Here is a 16,248-nt window from a genome sequence, read left to right as displayed (position 1 = left end):
CAGAAAATACTAGCAAATGTTTAAAGGAGAACTAATATCAATTCTATACAACCTCTTTTTTTCTTTCTCTCTTGAAGATGTGAACAGTTATTATACAATCTCTTAAAGAGTGGAAAAAAAACATGACCAACATTTTATGAAGAGGCAATATTACTCTGACACAAAAAAACAGACAAATGCACAAAAGTACAGGAAAGGTATAGATGAATATAATATCCCTTGCAAACACAGACACAAAATGTTAAGAAATTATTGGCTAATAGAATTTGTCATTCTTTTAAAGGAATAATACCCAATGATCAATGGTATTTATTTCAGGGATGCGTGACTGGCTCAATATTTGAAAACCAAACCGTGAATCCACCACATTTACAGACTAAAGAAGAAAAATCACATGCTCATATTAGCAGATGCAAAATCAAGTTTTTGAACTACTCATCGCTCATTAAAAAAATTGTTTTCTTATTTGAAAGGCAGAGCTACAGAGAGAGAGGGAGAAATAGAGAGAGACAGAGAGGGGTTCCATCTTCTGGTTCACTCAACAAATGGCTAAAACAGCTGGGGCTGGTTCAAGCTGAAGCTAGGAACTCCACTTGGGTCTCCCACATGGGTACAGAGGCCCAAGGAGTTGGACTGTCTTCTGCTGCTTTCCCAGGTGCATTAACAGGGAGCTGAATCAGAAGCAGAGCAGCCGGGACTAGAACCAGCACCCATATGGGATGTCATTGCAGATGGAGACTTAACCCACTGCACCACAATGCTGGCACCCAACTTTCACTTTTTTATCTTAAAAAACTTTCAGAAATTCTATAAATTTGATAAGGTGATTCAATAAAAATCCTTAAATTAGCCATCAGACTTACTGGCAAAAGACTATCTACTTTACCACTAAAAGCAGGAACAAGGCAAGGATATCTGATTTCACATCTTTTTTTGCTTCTTAAAATTTTTATATATTTATTTGAAAGGCCGAGTAGGGGAGAGGTAGAGAGAGAGAGAGAGAGAGAGAGAGAGATCTTCCTTCTGCTAGTTTACTGCTCAAATGCCTATAACACCTAACACTGCGCCCAGCCTAAGCCAGGAGCCTAGAACTCAATAAGGTATCCTATGTGGTGGCAGGGACCCAAGTGTTTGAGTCATCATCTGCTGCCTCCCAGAGTTAGAAGGAAGCTGGACTGGATGTGGAGGAGTTGGGACTCATAATTGGACACTCCAGTAGTGGATGTGGGTATCCCAATGGCAGCCTAATCCACTGTACAGAAAGCCTGTCCTGGCCTCGCCAGTCATATTTATCATAGTGCTAGTGCAATAAAACAAAAAAAGCAAATAAAAGGCACATGTATTGGAACTGAAGAGAGATATGTATCCCTACTTGCATGTTACATGTTTATATACAAAATTCCAAGGAAGTTACTCCCCCCCCACAACAAAAAAGAAAAAGGAAAAACCAAAACCAAAACCTAAATACTCCAACTCCTTGAACAACTAAGTGAATTTAGCAAGGTCATAGCATTCAAGACCAACATATGAAAATTGTTTTCCTATATATAGTAGTAACGAATATGTGAGCACTGAAATTTAAAACACAATACCATTTGTAATTACTCCAGCACAAAAGAAATAGACATAAATCTAACAAAGCATAAACATGACTTGTGTTCTACAAACTAAAAAATACTGATGAAAAGTCATCAAATTTCTAAATGAAAAGACAGATCATATCCACGGATTAGAATATTCAGCATGGAAAAGATGCTAATTCTTTCCACTTGATGTACGTGTTTGAAGAAATTCTTACCAAAATCCTAGCAAGATTTTTTTTATAGATACAAATCAGATTATTCAAAAACTAAGGTAAAGGAAAGGTAAAGGAACTAGAATAATTAAAATAATTTTGATAAAGAATTCAATAGGGCACTGGTGTTGTCACACAATGTTTTAAGTTGCTGCCTATGATGCCAACATCCTTTATGAGCATTGATTTGAGTCACAGCTGCTCCAATTCAGATCCAGCTTCCTACTAATATGCCTGGGAAAGCAGAGGAAGATGCCCCAAGTGCTTGTGCCTCTGCTACCACGTGGAAAACCCACATGGAGTTCCAGGCTCCTGGCTTTGGCCTGGCCTAGCCTTAGCCATTGGGGTCATTTGGGGAGTGAACCCGTGAATGGAAGATCTCTGTCTCTGTCTCTGTCTCTCTGAAACTCTGCCTTTCAAATAAATAAATAAATTTTTAAAATAAGAATTAAATAGGAGAAACAGCTTTATCCAATTTTGAGACTAATCATATAGCAACAATAATCAAGATTATTTAGTATTCATAGAGGAGTAGACACAAGATGAATGAAACAGAATAGAAAATCCAGACAGATCCACACAAGAATATCCAACTGATTTTGACCCTGGTACCAAAGCAATTCAATACAGGAAGGAAACATTTTATCGCAAATTGTCTTGGAGAAACATCCACAGGCAATAAAGTGAACTTCATCCAAACCTCATTCCTTACACAAAATTTAACTCCAAAGGGGTCATGGCCTTTCGTAGAAATTGTAAACCTATAAAACTTTTAGAATAAACACAGGAGAAAATAGTTGAGCTATAGTGGGAGGCAAAGAGTTTTTAGGATGGACACTAAAAGCATGGTTCCTAAAAGGGACGTTGATAAATTGTACTGAGCCAAAATTGGAAGCATTTGCTCCAGCAAAGGCCCTGTTAAGACATTAAAAGAAAAGTCACAGACCGGAAGAATGCATTTGCAAGTCACATATCTGACAAAGGATACATATTAGAATATATGAGGATATTTCACAAGTTCATGAAAATGGAATTAAAAGTTAAATTTGGTTTGGTGCAAACATTTTTGAAATCCATGTGTATAAGAAGTCTTCAAGGGGCCGGCTTCGTGGCATACTAGGTTAATCCTCTGCCTGTGGTGCCAGCATCCCATATGGGCGCCGGTTCTAGTCCCGGTTGCTCCTCTTCCAGTCCAGCTCTCCTCTATGGCCTGGGAAAGCAGTGGAGGATGGCCCAAGTGCTTGGGCCCTGCACCTGCATGGGAGACTGGGAAGAAGCACCTGGCTCCTGGCTATGGCTTGGTGCAGCTCCGGCCGTTGCAGCCACTTGGGGATGAAACAATGGAAGACCTTTCTCTCTGTCTCTCTCTGTCACTGTCTGTAACTCTGCCTATCAAATAAATAAATAAAATCTTTAAAAAAAAGAAGTCTTCAAAAAGGTTCATGAAGCAATGTTTATTATGAATAAGCTGCATGGGTTTCAATTTTTCTTGGAACCAAAATAAATTGATCTTTTAATCCCATTTTTTTTCCCTGAAATTTTTGAAATCCTTCACACTCTCTGCTTTTTTCTTTTAAACCCTAAGGGTCTGGGTTTGTGCTAACTTGCCTGGCTGTCCTAGTGGCTTATGCTTCAGGAGTGGGAAGCACTACACCCTAGGTTGGAAAGGCCAGCCTTGATAGAAATTTCTATCCTTGTTAACCTCTTGGCTTGAATATTTTCTTCCATTTCCATCTTTTGCTTCAGTTTTGGCTCAATAAATCTTAGGTTCATATTGCTTTTATCTACTGAAATTTGGAAGGTACAAGCAGAAGTGGAAAATACTTTAAACTTTGTATTTACACTGTAGCACCTAATTATATCTTTATCTCTATCTCTATCTCTATATATCTATATCTGTACCTATAACTATACACACACACATATATATGTATGTGTGTTTTCTTTTCAGATTGGAAATCTTTGGATAAGGCTAAATTTTTATTTTCTCTTTGTTGGATTATTCTTGATATTTTGTTGATTCCATTGCCATTCAAACCTGCTGTAAGTTTGCATGTCTCAATATTGTGTTATATCATAAGATTCTTCAGGCACCAGCAGAAATTACTTAGCCAATGGCATGTAGCTTCCATACCATATCCTGTACACATGGATATTTAGTCATTTTTGATGTTAAATTTTCTTAGCATGTGGGGGTAACAGAACTGTGCATGGCAGAAAGTTCTACTTGGTGAGAAACAAACTTCAGTTTTGAGGCCAATAAAACTTCAAGAACACTAACTACTTAGAGCACTGATTTGTCACCGATAATCCCCTGAGGATCTTGTGATTAAATTTAATACCAAAAATCAGTGCCGAGTAGCATCATGAAAAGCAGAGCAGAAAGGAAGACCTGTAGCTCCTTGGAGCTGACTTTTTCCGCTCTCCGTCTCTAGGCCGAAGCCTCCGTGTTTTAATCATTAGTCTTCAGAAGGGCATCATTTTGCATTTCCTGGACAATACATCACGTGGTGACTCACAGAGCTGGGCTGTGCAGAGAAGGCACATGGGGTTGTGGAACTGAGAACAGGATGGCATGGAGTCACAGAGTCACTCGTGTGATGTGTCATCAGGCAGCTCCTGGCTTCCTTCTGAATCTCAGAAGATCTGCAAAGATGCAAGAGGAAAAAAAATCTCTTATGGGATTGCCTTGGGCAGACACATAATGAAAGCCAACTGATCCTTTAGAGACACCTTTACTCCCAGTGGATCCGCTGTACTCAGCTCCTGCCCCAGGAGCATTAGTCACGCATCTCTGAACACTGCTTCCTTTGTGCTAGAAAAGGCAGGCGCCCTGAGGCAGCCCCTTTTGCAACAGGCCTTTTGTTGAGCAAGATATTAAATAGCATTTCGAATTAAAATAGTAGGAGAAACTTTTGGGAAGTACAAAACATTTCCTACGCTGGAATTGGACCGAGACACAGTGGTTGATTTTTTTAAAAGGATTATATAATTTTGAAAAAGGTTTCATTTAGTTATTTATTTGAAAGGCAGAGCTACACAGAGTGAGGGATAGATAGAGATCTTCCATCTACTGATTCACACCCCAAATGCCTGCAACAGCCAGGAACTCTGTCCTGGTCTCCCACAAGGGGTACAGGGCCGGGATACCATGGCCAGCTTCCACTGCTTTTCAGAGCTCCTTAGTAGGGAGCGTGATCTGAAGTGGATTACCCAGGACTTGAGCCAGGCACTTCCATATGAATTGCTGGTGTCGGAAGCTGTATCTTAACCTCTCTGTGCAACAACACCGGCCCAGGATTATATAATTTAAAGCGGGAAAGGGTACTCCTTTACTGAGGAAGCTAGAGTGTGAATTCCCAGAGAGCTGGGTAGCACCAAAGGGCTGTAACCTCGGTTGGAGGAGGGTAGACAATGCCTAATAAGGAGGAGTGGAAACTAATGACTAGGTTTAAATGAAAGCTGTTAGGTCATCATCAGTATAAGAATAGGTGCTGAGTATTTTAGAAGTGTTTGGTAGAATTGCATTGGCCATCAGAGGACGAAGTACAGTTTCCTCTTGAAGCTCTTCAATGTCCATCATCTTAAGGTGGAGGATCCTTAAAGACCATTTTCCCCGTCATCTGCATTGAAGCTGAGTTGTTTAAAAGCATCTCGGAAGAATGAGGCACTACCCTACTTAATAAAATAATTACAGGGAAGCAATATCACGGAAGCAAGAGTAATACATGTGAGTGCTTCAGCATGTTGTGGAAAAAATGGAACTAACATAGATAATGCACACTGGGTGGGCGTTTGGCACAGCAGTGTTGGTGCCATTTGGATCAATGCATGCATGCCACATCAGAGTGCCTGGATTCGAGTCCTGGCTCCTCTGCTCTCAATTCCAGCTTCCTGACAATGCACGCCCCGAGAGGCGGCAGGTGATGGCTCAGGTGCTTGGGTCCCTAACACCCAGGGTAGAAACCCAGATGGACTTCCAGGCCTCTGGCTTCAGCCTAGCCAGTTCTGGCAGTCGTGGGCATCTGGGGAGTTAACCTGCAGAAAGAGAGTCTCTGTCTTTCAAACGAAATAAGTTAATAAACAAATGCTAAAGAAGTGCACAAATCCTGTAATCTCTCACGCTTCAACAAAAGCAGGCTCTTCTTACCCTTTCTTTAGAGATGAGAAGTTGCTCTTCATTGTGTGAGAGCCATTCTCACACTTAAAAGGCATTGTCATGTGGCTCTTGCTAAATGCAACAATCCATTTTTCATACAGACTTTTCCGGTTTCACTTCTGAATTCTGACCTTGTGAAGGTTAGTGTGAGGCTCTACCAAATAAGGGAGTACTTTCTACCTGCCAGGACCTCACCTGCTTAAAGCACTTTGACTATTATATCCGTTTTAGGAACCTACAGAGCCCTTCACTGAGGCAGACAGCCGAGGAACTCATAGGACGGGGGAAACCAGCAAAATCTTCAAATTTACCTTCAAAATCTTCTGTAGCACAAGAACCACTGACATGCTGAAAGCGGATGTCAGGAAACGTGGCACAGACGCTGTCTTGACTGAATTGGCCTTCCAGGCGTCAGGAGTACCTGTCAGGCGTGCATGGGAGACGCTGGCTGGCACCTTCCTAGTCCAGCCTCAGGCCATCAGGTGTGCAGGTGGCTACTCCTGTTTCCTTCCAGTCCTGGTGCACAGTAGCAATGGTTCAGGCACATTTCTTGGGAGTGGCCAGGTTAAATGGAACAACTGTTATCAAATCAGAGGTTTGCCTTGATGGGGAATATTCCGGAAGCTGCTGAGTTCCTCCTTTGCCATGTGTCTAATCCAGATAAATTGCACTAGGGGAATGACACTGTCTGGCTACTGCTTTTTTCTCCTGTGGGTGAATAACGGTGTTAAAGGTAACATTATAGGGTCTGGCGCTGTGGCGTAGCAGGTTAGGCCTCTCCCATATGGGCACTGGTTCAACATGCAGCTGCTCCACTTGTGATCCAGCTGCCTGCTAATGTGCCTGGGGAAGCAGTGGATGACCCAAGTGCTTGGGCCCCTGCACCCACGTGGGAGACCCAGAGGAAGCTCCAGGCTCTTGGCTTCCTTCTGGCCCAGCCCCGACTGTTGCGGCCATTTGGGGAGTAAACTGGTAGACAGTCTCTCTCTCTCTGTAACTCTGCCTTTCAAATAAATAAATAAATAAATAAATAAATAAAAGTAACATGTTAATTTGGTGAATTTCAAAACTAATTAAAGCAATAAAATTATGTCTAAATAGCATATAACTGTATCAAGTTTTAAGACACCAAATACCTGAATAGGAAAAAAACATAATTTTCACTAACTGAACTCACTTCCACTTCTACTTAGACTAACCTGATTCTAAGAAAATACTTTTAAAAAATCATTCAATTAATACACTTGAAAGCTGTCTTTGGTCCAAGTGTGCTGCTAAGGCATTGAGTTTGCGATTTCATATAAGACAAAGTTGACCTTTGTCCACAGAGAGTTTAATTGCAGGAACACAATCTTCTTTGAAAAATGTTTTCTACTGGGACTGCTGCTGGGGTGTAGCTGGTAGAGCTGCTGCCTGCAATGTCGGCACCCCATATGGGTGCTGGTTGCGACTGCTCCACTTCTGATCCAGCGCTCTGCTGTGGCCTGGGAAAGCAGTAGAAGATGGCCCAAGTCCTTGGGCCCCTGCACCCATGTGGGAGACCCAGAAAAATCTCTTGGCTCCTTGCTTCACATTTGCCCAGCTGCGACCATTGTGGCCATTTGGGGAGTGAACCAGCTGATGGAAGACTCTCTGCCTCTGCCTCTCAAATAAATATATAAATCTTTAAAAAAAGGGTTTTTATTTTCATCTACTTGGAAGGCAGAGTGATACACACACACACACACACACACACACGAACACGCGGGAGACGAGAGATCTTCCATCTGCTGGTTCACTCCTCAAATGCCTGAGACAGCCAGGGGTGGGTTGGTGCTGGAGCCCAGGACTCTCTCTGGGTCTCCCATGTGGCAGCCAGGCCCCAAGCACTTGGGCCACTAGGATGCATTAGCAGGAAGCTGGATTGGAAGTAGAGCAGCTGAGACTCAGCACTAGCACTCCAGTATGGGATGCCAGCTTCGCGAGAGGAACCTTAGCCCATATCGCCTGCCCCTGGAGCACCTCATCCTCCCAGCAGAGGTGGGGGGGCTTTTTTCTATCAAGGGGCATCTGGATATTTGTAACATCATCCATGGACCATACAAAATGGTCAACTTAAAAGTTAGCCATCTATAGATGTATTGAATTTTGAGTTCTGCCTGTGGTTCTCTTGGCAGGTCAGACCAAATGATTTCTCAGGCCTTACATGGCCTGCAGGCCAGACACTCCCAACACCTGAATGGATTGCAAACCTGTTCTGAAATTGCAGTTCTTTCCAGATGAATATAACACTGGCCAACATTATGACTGACTCTCATTCCTGGGAGTTTCAGCATAGGAAATGTGTTACAGCCCTTGTAGGAGGCAGAGGAATACAAGTTAGAAATGTACCATGTAGGCCGGCGCCGCGGCTCACTAGGCTAATCCTCTGCCTTGCGGTGCCGGCACACCGGGTTCTAGTTCTGGTCGGGGTGCCAGATTCTGTCCCGGTTGCCCCTCTTCCAGGCCAGCTCTCTGCTGTGGCCAGGGAGTGCAGTGGAGGATGGCCCAAGTGCTTGGGCCCTGCACCCCATGGGAGACCAGGATAAGTACCTGGCTCCTGCCATCAGATCAGCGTGGTGCGCCGGCTGCGGCGACCATTGGAGGGTGAACCAATGGCAAAAGGAAGACCTTTCTCTCTGTCTCTCTCTCTCACTGTCCACTCTGCCTGTAAAAAAAAAAAAGAAAGAAATGTACCATGTAAAGGACAGCCTTTTAATCACCTGCTCTTGTTCTTAGAAAAAAAAGTGCATTCTATTCCTTTTTAGCCCTGTGGTAAACAGAAGAAGGGACCTATCTATAGCATGAATCTCATATTTTGTCTCATATATGGACATCCAGCTGATCACCATGATAAATGAGATAAATATTGCTCTACAGATTAATTTTTAAAATATTTATTTGTTTATTTGAAAGAGTTATGGAGAGGGAGACACACACATACACACGCACACACACATATCTTCCATCTGCTGGTTCACCCCAGAGATGGCTGCAATGGCCAGTGCTGGGCCAGGCCAAAGCCAGGAGCCAGGAGCTTCATTTGGGTCTCTCATGTGGGTGCCAGGGGCCTAAACACTTGGGCCATCCTCTGCTGCTTTTCTCAGGTCACTGGCAGGGAGCTGGATTGGAAGTAGAGCACTGGGGACATGAATCAGCGTTCATATGGGATGCTGGTGTTGCAGGCAGAAGCTTTACCCACTATGCCGCGATGTCGGCCCCAGCAGATTATTTTAACCTAAAACTAAGAATATAATCAATTTATGTTGAGATGAATTGAGCTTTCAAACATGACTCCAAACTATCCTTGCATCCCAGCAGTGACTCTCACTTGGTCACGGTGGATGATCCTTTTCATGTGCTGCTGAATTTGATAGACCAGTATTTGTTGAGGATTTTTCACCTCTTGATCCATGTGGAAACGTGGGTCAAATAGTGCAAAGTTTCATTTGAACAGGAGGAATGTTTTTAAAGATCTATCGCACAACTGGGTGAAAATAGCTGATAATGTATTGGATTTTTCAAAATTTCTGGGTAGATTTTAAGTGGTCTCGCTACATGTGGCATGATGGACATGTTAATGAACTTCATTTAATAGTACTGTATAGTGTGCATATATCAAAGCACCACATGGTGCTCTCTGTATATATTACAATCAGAACTTCTCAGCTGAAGATAGAAATAAAAGGATGGGCATTTGGAGGAGCAGTTGAGACTCTGCTTGGGATGCCCACACCACACATTGGAGTTCCTGGATCTGCTTCTATTTCTAGTTTCCTGCTAATATGCACTCTGGGAGGCAGTGCTGAGGGAGAGCTAAATTGAGTTCCAGGCTCCTGGGTTTGGCCTGGCCCAGTCTCTGCTATTGTGGACATATGGGGAGTGAACCAGTAGATGGAAAATCTCTCTCTGCCTGTCTTTGTTTCTCTGTCTTTTAAATAAAATGAAACAAAACAAAACAAAAATAGCTCCCACAATTCTGAAAATGCTAACATTCCTGAAACATCCACAATTACCCACTGCATACCTCTCCCTGGTGCATTGCTCTCTTGTAGGAGGAGGAGAGCCTTGATGCTCCGGTAGGCTTCTCTTCTCTTCTGTTAACTACTTCATTTCTCCCAACCAGCTTCCTCCGAATCCAGCTGTGCCTCTAAGCAGAGCATAGACTTCAGCGACTTTCTGCTGACTGTGCCTCAAGCTTCCTAGAAGCGATTTCCATCTGAATTATCTGATTTGGATGGCATCGGGGATATTGTAATTGAGTGGTTACCAGGTGTGTTTGGTTGGGAGAGGGGACAATTGCACCCTGCCCACTAGGCTCGGAATGGAGGGCTTCATCCTGGCGACCCCCGCTACCAGCAGAGGTCACACCACCGGGCTGCTCTCTGATCTGTAGGAGAAAGCTCTCTGGTGCTGATTGTTCCCACACACAGCTCCCACGTAGTGCGGGGATTAGAAGAGAGGCAAAGGTAGCCCTGCGTGTATATGATTTTGATTTTTCTTTGTAGTACTTCTCCCCCTGGGTTTTATTGCACCAAGGTCTTTGAACCAATAGAGCTAAGCAGAGACTTGTACAAGGAGGCTGAATCAACCCACAGACACACCCGCCAACATTCCCAAAGCGTCCTCCTCATGCTGGACTCTGCGCAGTGGAAGAAGATGGATGGATGCTCTTGTTCTGGCTTGGTGCTGATGGATATAAAGAATCTGAGTTATGGCCGGCGCCGTGGCTCACTAGGCTAATCCTCCGCCTAGTGGCGCCGGCACACCGGGTTCTAGTCCCGGTTGGGGCACCGGATTCTGTCCCGGTTGCCCCTCTTCCAGGCCAGCCCTCTGCTGTGGCCCGGGAGTGCAGAGGAGGATGGCCCTGGTGCTTGGGCCCTGCACCCCATGGGAGACCAGGATAAGCACCTGGCTCCTGGCTCCTGCCATCGGATCAGCGTGGTGCGCCGGCCGCAGCGCGCCGGCCGCGGCGGCCATTGGAGGGTGAACCAACGGCAAAGGAAGACCTTTCTCTCTGTCTCTCTCTCTCACTGTCCACTCTGCCTGTCAAAAAAAAAAAAAAAAAAAAAAAAGAATCTGAGTTATTATTCACACTGCTAAATGAGTACTTGCCTCAGAGATATTCTAAAAGCTGTAATGCCCACCCAGTTCCATCTTAGTGTGGAGCCATGTTACTCTACAAAGTCATTGTACTTACTAAAGGAGAAGAGCCTTTTCCCAAAACCGGGTTCTCCATTTTAGCTGCTTATGTAATCCCAATTTCCCATAAGTGGCTGGACTCTCCTCTTTGGCTTACCTAGTCCCAATCTGTAGTTACCCCGAGGACAGGCTTGTCATTCCTCCTGGGGCCATCTCAAGTGCAGACCTGAAACGGATTCTGCAAAACCCCGAGGAGGAATTGGTGGATGGTCAGACAATGGTCTGATGAGGGCCCAGGTTAGGATGGGGAGAACTTGATTTGGAGAATTGAGTCAAGATGCATGGATCCCTGTGATGTGTTACAAACTTTGGGGAGCAGTAGTTGTTCTTTTTCATATGTTTTTTTTTTAAATATTTACTTATTTATTTGAAAGTCAGAATTACACAGAGAGAGGAGAGGCTGAGAGAGAGAGAGAGAGAGAGAGAGAGACAGAGAGTCTTCTATCCACTGCTTCACTCCCCAGTTGGCTGCGATGGCCGGAGCTGAGCTAATCTGAAGCTAGGAACCAGGAGCTTCTTCTGGGTCTCCCATGTGGGTGCAGGGGCCCAAAGACTTGGGTCATCTTCTACAGCTTTCCTAGGCCATAGCAGAGAGCTGGATTGGAAGTGGAGCAGCTGGGACTCCAACTGGCGCCCATATGGGATGTGGGCACTGCAGGTGGTAGCTTTACCTGCTACGCCACAGCGCCGGCCCCCTTTCATATGTTTTTTTTTCTTTTAATTTATTTGACAGTTAGAGTTATAGACAGTGAGAGAGAGAGACAGATAAAAAGGTCTTCCTTCCATTTGTTCACTCCCCAAATGGCCGCTCCGGCCGGAACTGCACTGATCCGAAGTCAGGAGCCAGGTGCTTCCTCCCGGTCTCCCATGTGGGCAGGGGCCCAAGCACTTGGGCCATCCTCCACTGCCTTCCCGGGCCACAGCAGAGAGCTGGACTGGAAGAGGAGCAACCTGGACTAGAACCTGGTGCCCATATGGGATCTGGTGCTGTAGGCGGAGGATTAACCCAGTGAGCCACGGTTCTGGCCCCACCTTTCATATGTTTTAAAAGAGAAGAATGATGGCTAGAAGCAGCAGTGGGGAGCAAGAAGAATGGGCACCTGTCTTCATGGTTCATAAGCAATCAGTGAATGAACAACCTTCACTGGAAAGGCCTTCAAGGAAGGTTATTTTGATACTCATTCATAAATTTTTACTGAGTGTGTCTGGTACATGAATTCCCAGGCCTAGTGCTGCTGAGAGAGCAATGTTTGTATGCAGCTCTGATTGGGAAATGGACATGATGCTCTGTCAAAGTCAGCATCCTTCTGAGCCAGCCGTCAGCCAAGCCAAAAGGGTCAGTCTGGTGGAGGCAGAACTCGATGTTGTTTGAGACTGTTGAGTGAGTCATTTATAATGGTCAGAGGTCTGGGGTGGGGTTGGGGTGGGTGGCAGAGCAGAAACCCTTGGCAGGAAGCCTGCATTGAGGATCTAAGTGACAGGATCCAGAGTCACTCTGTCTCCCCTTTCCTTATCTCTGTTACTTCTGCAGCTGCTTCCTGCCTCATTGCTTCACATCCACTTTCTCTACTGCTCAGTTACTCAGCAGAAAACAGCCGTCCTCAAAGCCCCTGGGTCTTTTTAGCTCTTCTGTTCAAGGTATTAGCCCGGAGTGAGAGTGGATGCTTTTGCTCTGATTCCAAATGTCCACCTGCTCTGGCTTGGATGTCATTTGTTGCTCAAAGGTCCATGTGCTGGAAGCTTGGTCCCCAGTGTGGCACTGTTGATAGGTGGTGGAACCACTAGGAGGTGGAGTTTTCAGAGGCATTTTAGGTCATGAGTACACCATCTTAAAGCAAGGATTAATATCCATCTCATGGAAATGAGTTGGCTCTCATGGGACTGGATTCATTATTGCAAGAATGAACTGTTATACAGTAAGGCCCCTTCATGTGCATGACTTGTTTGCATGAGCCTATTTCTCCTTCCACCCCTCTCTTAGGTCGTGTTGTAGCCAGGGAGCATTTTTGCTAAGGCCCCAAAAACTACCAAAATCATAATCCAAACAAACCTCTTTTATAGAATCAGATATTCTATTTATTTTTTATTTATTTATTTTTTGACAGGCAGAATGGACAGTGAGAGAGAGAGAGAGACAGAGAGAAAGGTCTTCCTTTGCTGTTGGTTCACCCTCCAATGGGCGCTGCGGCCAGCGCGCTGTGGTTGGCACACCGCGCTGATCCGATGGCAGGAGCCAGGTACTTATCCTGGTCTCCCATGGGGTGCAGGGCCCAAGCACTTGGGCCAGCCTCCACTGCACTCCCTGGCCACAGCAGAGAGCTGGCCTGGAAGAGGGGCAACCGGGACAGAATCCGGCACCCCGACCGGGACTAGAACCCGGTGTGCCGGCGCCGCAAGGCGGAGGATTAGCCTAGTGAGCTGCGGCCCCGGCAGAATCAGATATTCTAATATAACAGCACAAAATGGATGAAGACTCCAACTCTCAGCACAACTTATGTCACCCATAGTCAGAAGCATGCGTCACAGAGTATAAATATGAGGGATCTTCAAATATTTAATGGAAAAATGTGTGTTATGGAAAAATTATGTATGAATTTCAAATAGTATTTGGAGATATTTTAATTCTATTTTTCCATGAACTTTTTGAAGTTTCCTAGTGGATACCTGGGATGCTTAACTTGCCAAGGGAGAAAGATGTCTATAGTGTGGGGAGAAGGTCAGGGTGTGAATCCTCCTGTGTAGAGTTTGTAAGTGGGCAGATGCTCAAGGTAGGGCCTCTGGCACATTGTTGCTATTCCTCTAAAGTCCCCCGCAAATCACTCCCAAGACAGAAGAATGTCAAAATATTCTCTGAGCCAATGAGCCAATGAGAGTAACCTCAATATCAAAGAATTTACCCCCTACTCTAATATTAAAAAAAAAAAGTCGACATTGATCTTCCTTTGCCTGATCCGGTCAAGTTAATTGGCAGCATGTTTTTATTCATAGAGAAAATTTAGCATATCTTCAATCCAGATGAAAAATTAATATACATCTAAATGACAAAGTAACATTTCATTATGTTCTCTCTACCTGCTAAGCTTGGCGTCTCTGGGATTCTTGTCTTGCTGCATGCGAAGTCATCTTTCTTTCTTAGACATGCTATCCGAGGACTCAAAGGCAGTCTATCAAAGCTCAGGCAGTTGCTAGTGTCCCTGAGTGACTGGGCCTGCATCACTCTCCTCATTTCCTGGTGTTGACGTGAAGATCGGCACTCTTATTGATGATGTCAGGTTTGACCTTTGCTGTCTGATGGATGGAGCCTCCGTCCAGGCTTATGGATAATACTTCCAACAGGATGGGATGCAGCAAAACCCAAAGAACCTGTGTGGGTCCTTGGTTTAGTAGTCCATGCTTGGATAGACCCAGTTAAGATGAGGCAAGTGAGAGAGGCCTCTCAGTGCAGGGAGACTAAATCAAGTTGCACCCACGGACTCATTTACTCCATGCATTTATCAGTTCAAGAGGTCCACACAGTTATCATGTGCTCCGTACAGTGACATGGATCCCACCCTCAGGGAGCTTTCCGTCAATTAAAAAAAAAAAAAAAAAAAGCTGAGTGGTTTCTAGAGATGTTAGGAGAGAACCTAGGAAATGTGCTGACCTGGACCTGTGGGAAGCTGAGTTGAGGATGGGCAGGTACCAGCTGCTGAGGAGGGTGTGAAAGTCTTGTTCTGGATATAGTGCATGCCTACTTTGGAGAGAGGAAAGCAAGGTGAATTGGAAGATCTATGGAAGCCTAGAAGAACAGAGGTGGCAGTGGCCTGGACTGGGGCGGAAGCCATGCTGTGTAGGCCTCTTAAACAGCCAAACTTGAGATCTCCTCTCAAAGACAATGGGAACCACTGAAGAGCTTTGGGCAGTAGAGGGGGTTCACATTCCCCTCGGGCCTCCCATGTATCTACAGAGTTCACAAGGCTTTAAGCCAATGTCACAAGTCCTGTTTGGTAAACATTTGAGACCCATGCGCATTCTAGGTGTGCATGGGAATTAGAGTGGAGCCACTGAAAACTCTGGGCAGTGGAGGGAGTTCACTTTCCCTTAGTGCTTCCTGTGTATCTACAGAGTTCATAAGGCTTTAAGCTAATGTCATAATTCCTGTCTGATAAACATTCGAGACCTATACTCCTTTTATCTGTGCATGGGAATTAGCAGTAGATTAAAATGAAGAAAATATAGGCATCTGGTCCTGTCCCTGGGTTCAGCTGGGGCCATTCTTCGGCATCCTCTCTTCAGATCCAGAATTCCTGTAATTCTTGGGACACAGGCCCTGGATGCCTCTCCAGCACGGCCTCTGGCGTTGGCACAAGAGTGACTTGTGTAGAGCTCTATGAGGTACTGCTGTCTGCTCACCTGGTAGGAGCTGAGTTACTTGCCCCAAGAGGCGTGTAAGAGCTGGTGTCATTTCTACACAGTCTGTACGTAGTGTGGAGACGGGATCCCCAGGCACAGCTGTTACAATGAGGCTGTGTAAGGATCCCCACAGGGCCCAACCTGAGGAGGTGATTTTCTTCTCTTTGGCGCTGCTTCATTCTGTGCCTCCACTCTGGTGGCCTTTGGGCCTCCTCCCACCATTTACAGCAACCATTGGAGAAGGTGGATGATGGGAGACAACTGAGGAAGATTCTAGATCAATTTATGTGCTTTATGCTAGATGTGCAGAAGACAAGGCTAAGCTCTGTGCAAGTCCAGGTTCTCTTTCTGGCTTTGATTTTTCAAGACCTGAAATTACTGAAGGAGACAATCATATGTACTCTGAAATTAAACCAACCTGGACTGGAATTCCAGACTTGCCAGTTACTGGCCGCTGTGGTTTGGATGTGGTTTCCATGTGCCCCCCAAAGGTTTATGTGCTGGGGGCTTGGTCTTCAGTGTCGTGGTGTTGAGCTGGTGAAAGCTTTAAGAGGTGGGGCATAATTAAAGGTGAGTAGGTCATGTGGTCACTGTCCTTGGAAGGATAGCTGGCCTTCCAGTATGGATTACTTCTTCTGAGTGTGGGCTGTTATAAAGCAGGTTTAGCTGTCTCAGCTACATT

At 45.0% G+C, this 16,248-nt stretch overlaps 1 long non-coding RNA gene across 1 annotated transcript in view; it reads left to right on the top strand.

Moving 5' to 3' along the window:
• LOC103348037 (uncharacterized) overlaps positions 1-10,540 on the top strand; it is a 142,532-nt gene extending 131,992 nt beyond the window's left edge. The window contains exon 6 of the long non-coding RNA XR_011389115.1: positions 10,099-10,540. This is a non-coding gene — a long non-coding RNA (uncharacterized lncRNA). The remainder of the gene's footprint in view (positions 1-10,098) is intronic.
• The last annotated feature ends 5,708 nt before the right edge of the window (positions 10,541-16,248 follow it).

Source organism: Oryctolagus cuniculus, chromosome 6 (genome assembly GCF_964237555.1).
Source record: "Oryctolagus cuniculus chromosome 6, mOryCun1.1, whole genome shotgun sequence".
NCBI classification, from domain to species: domain Eukaryota; kingdom Metazoa; phylum Chordata; class Mammalia; order Lagomorpha; family Leporidae; genus Oryctolagus; species Oryctolagus cuniculus.
The sequence above is the reverse complement of the archived record's forward strand: the minus strand, read 5'-3'. Positions and strand labels throughout refer to the sequence as shown.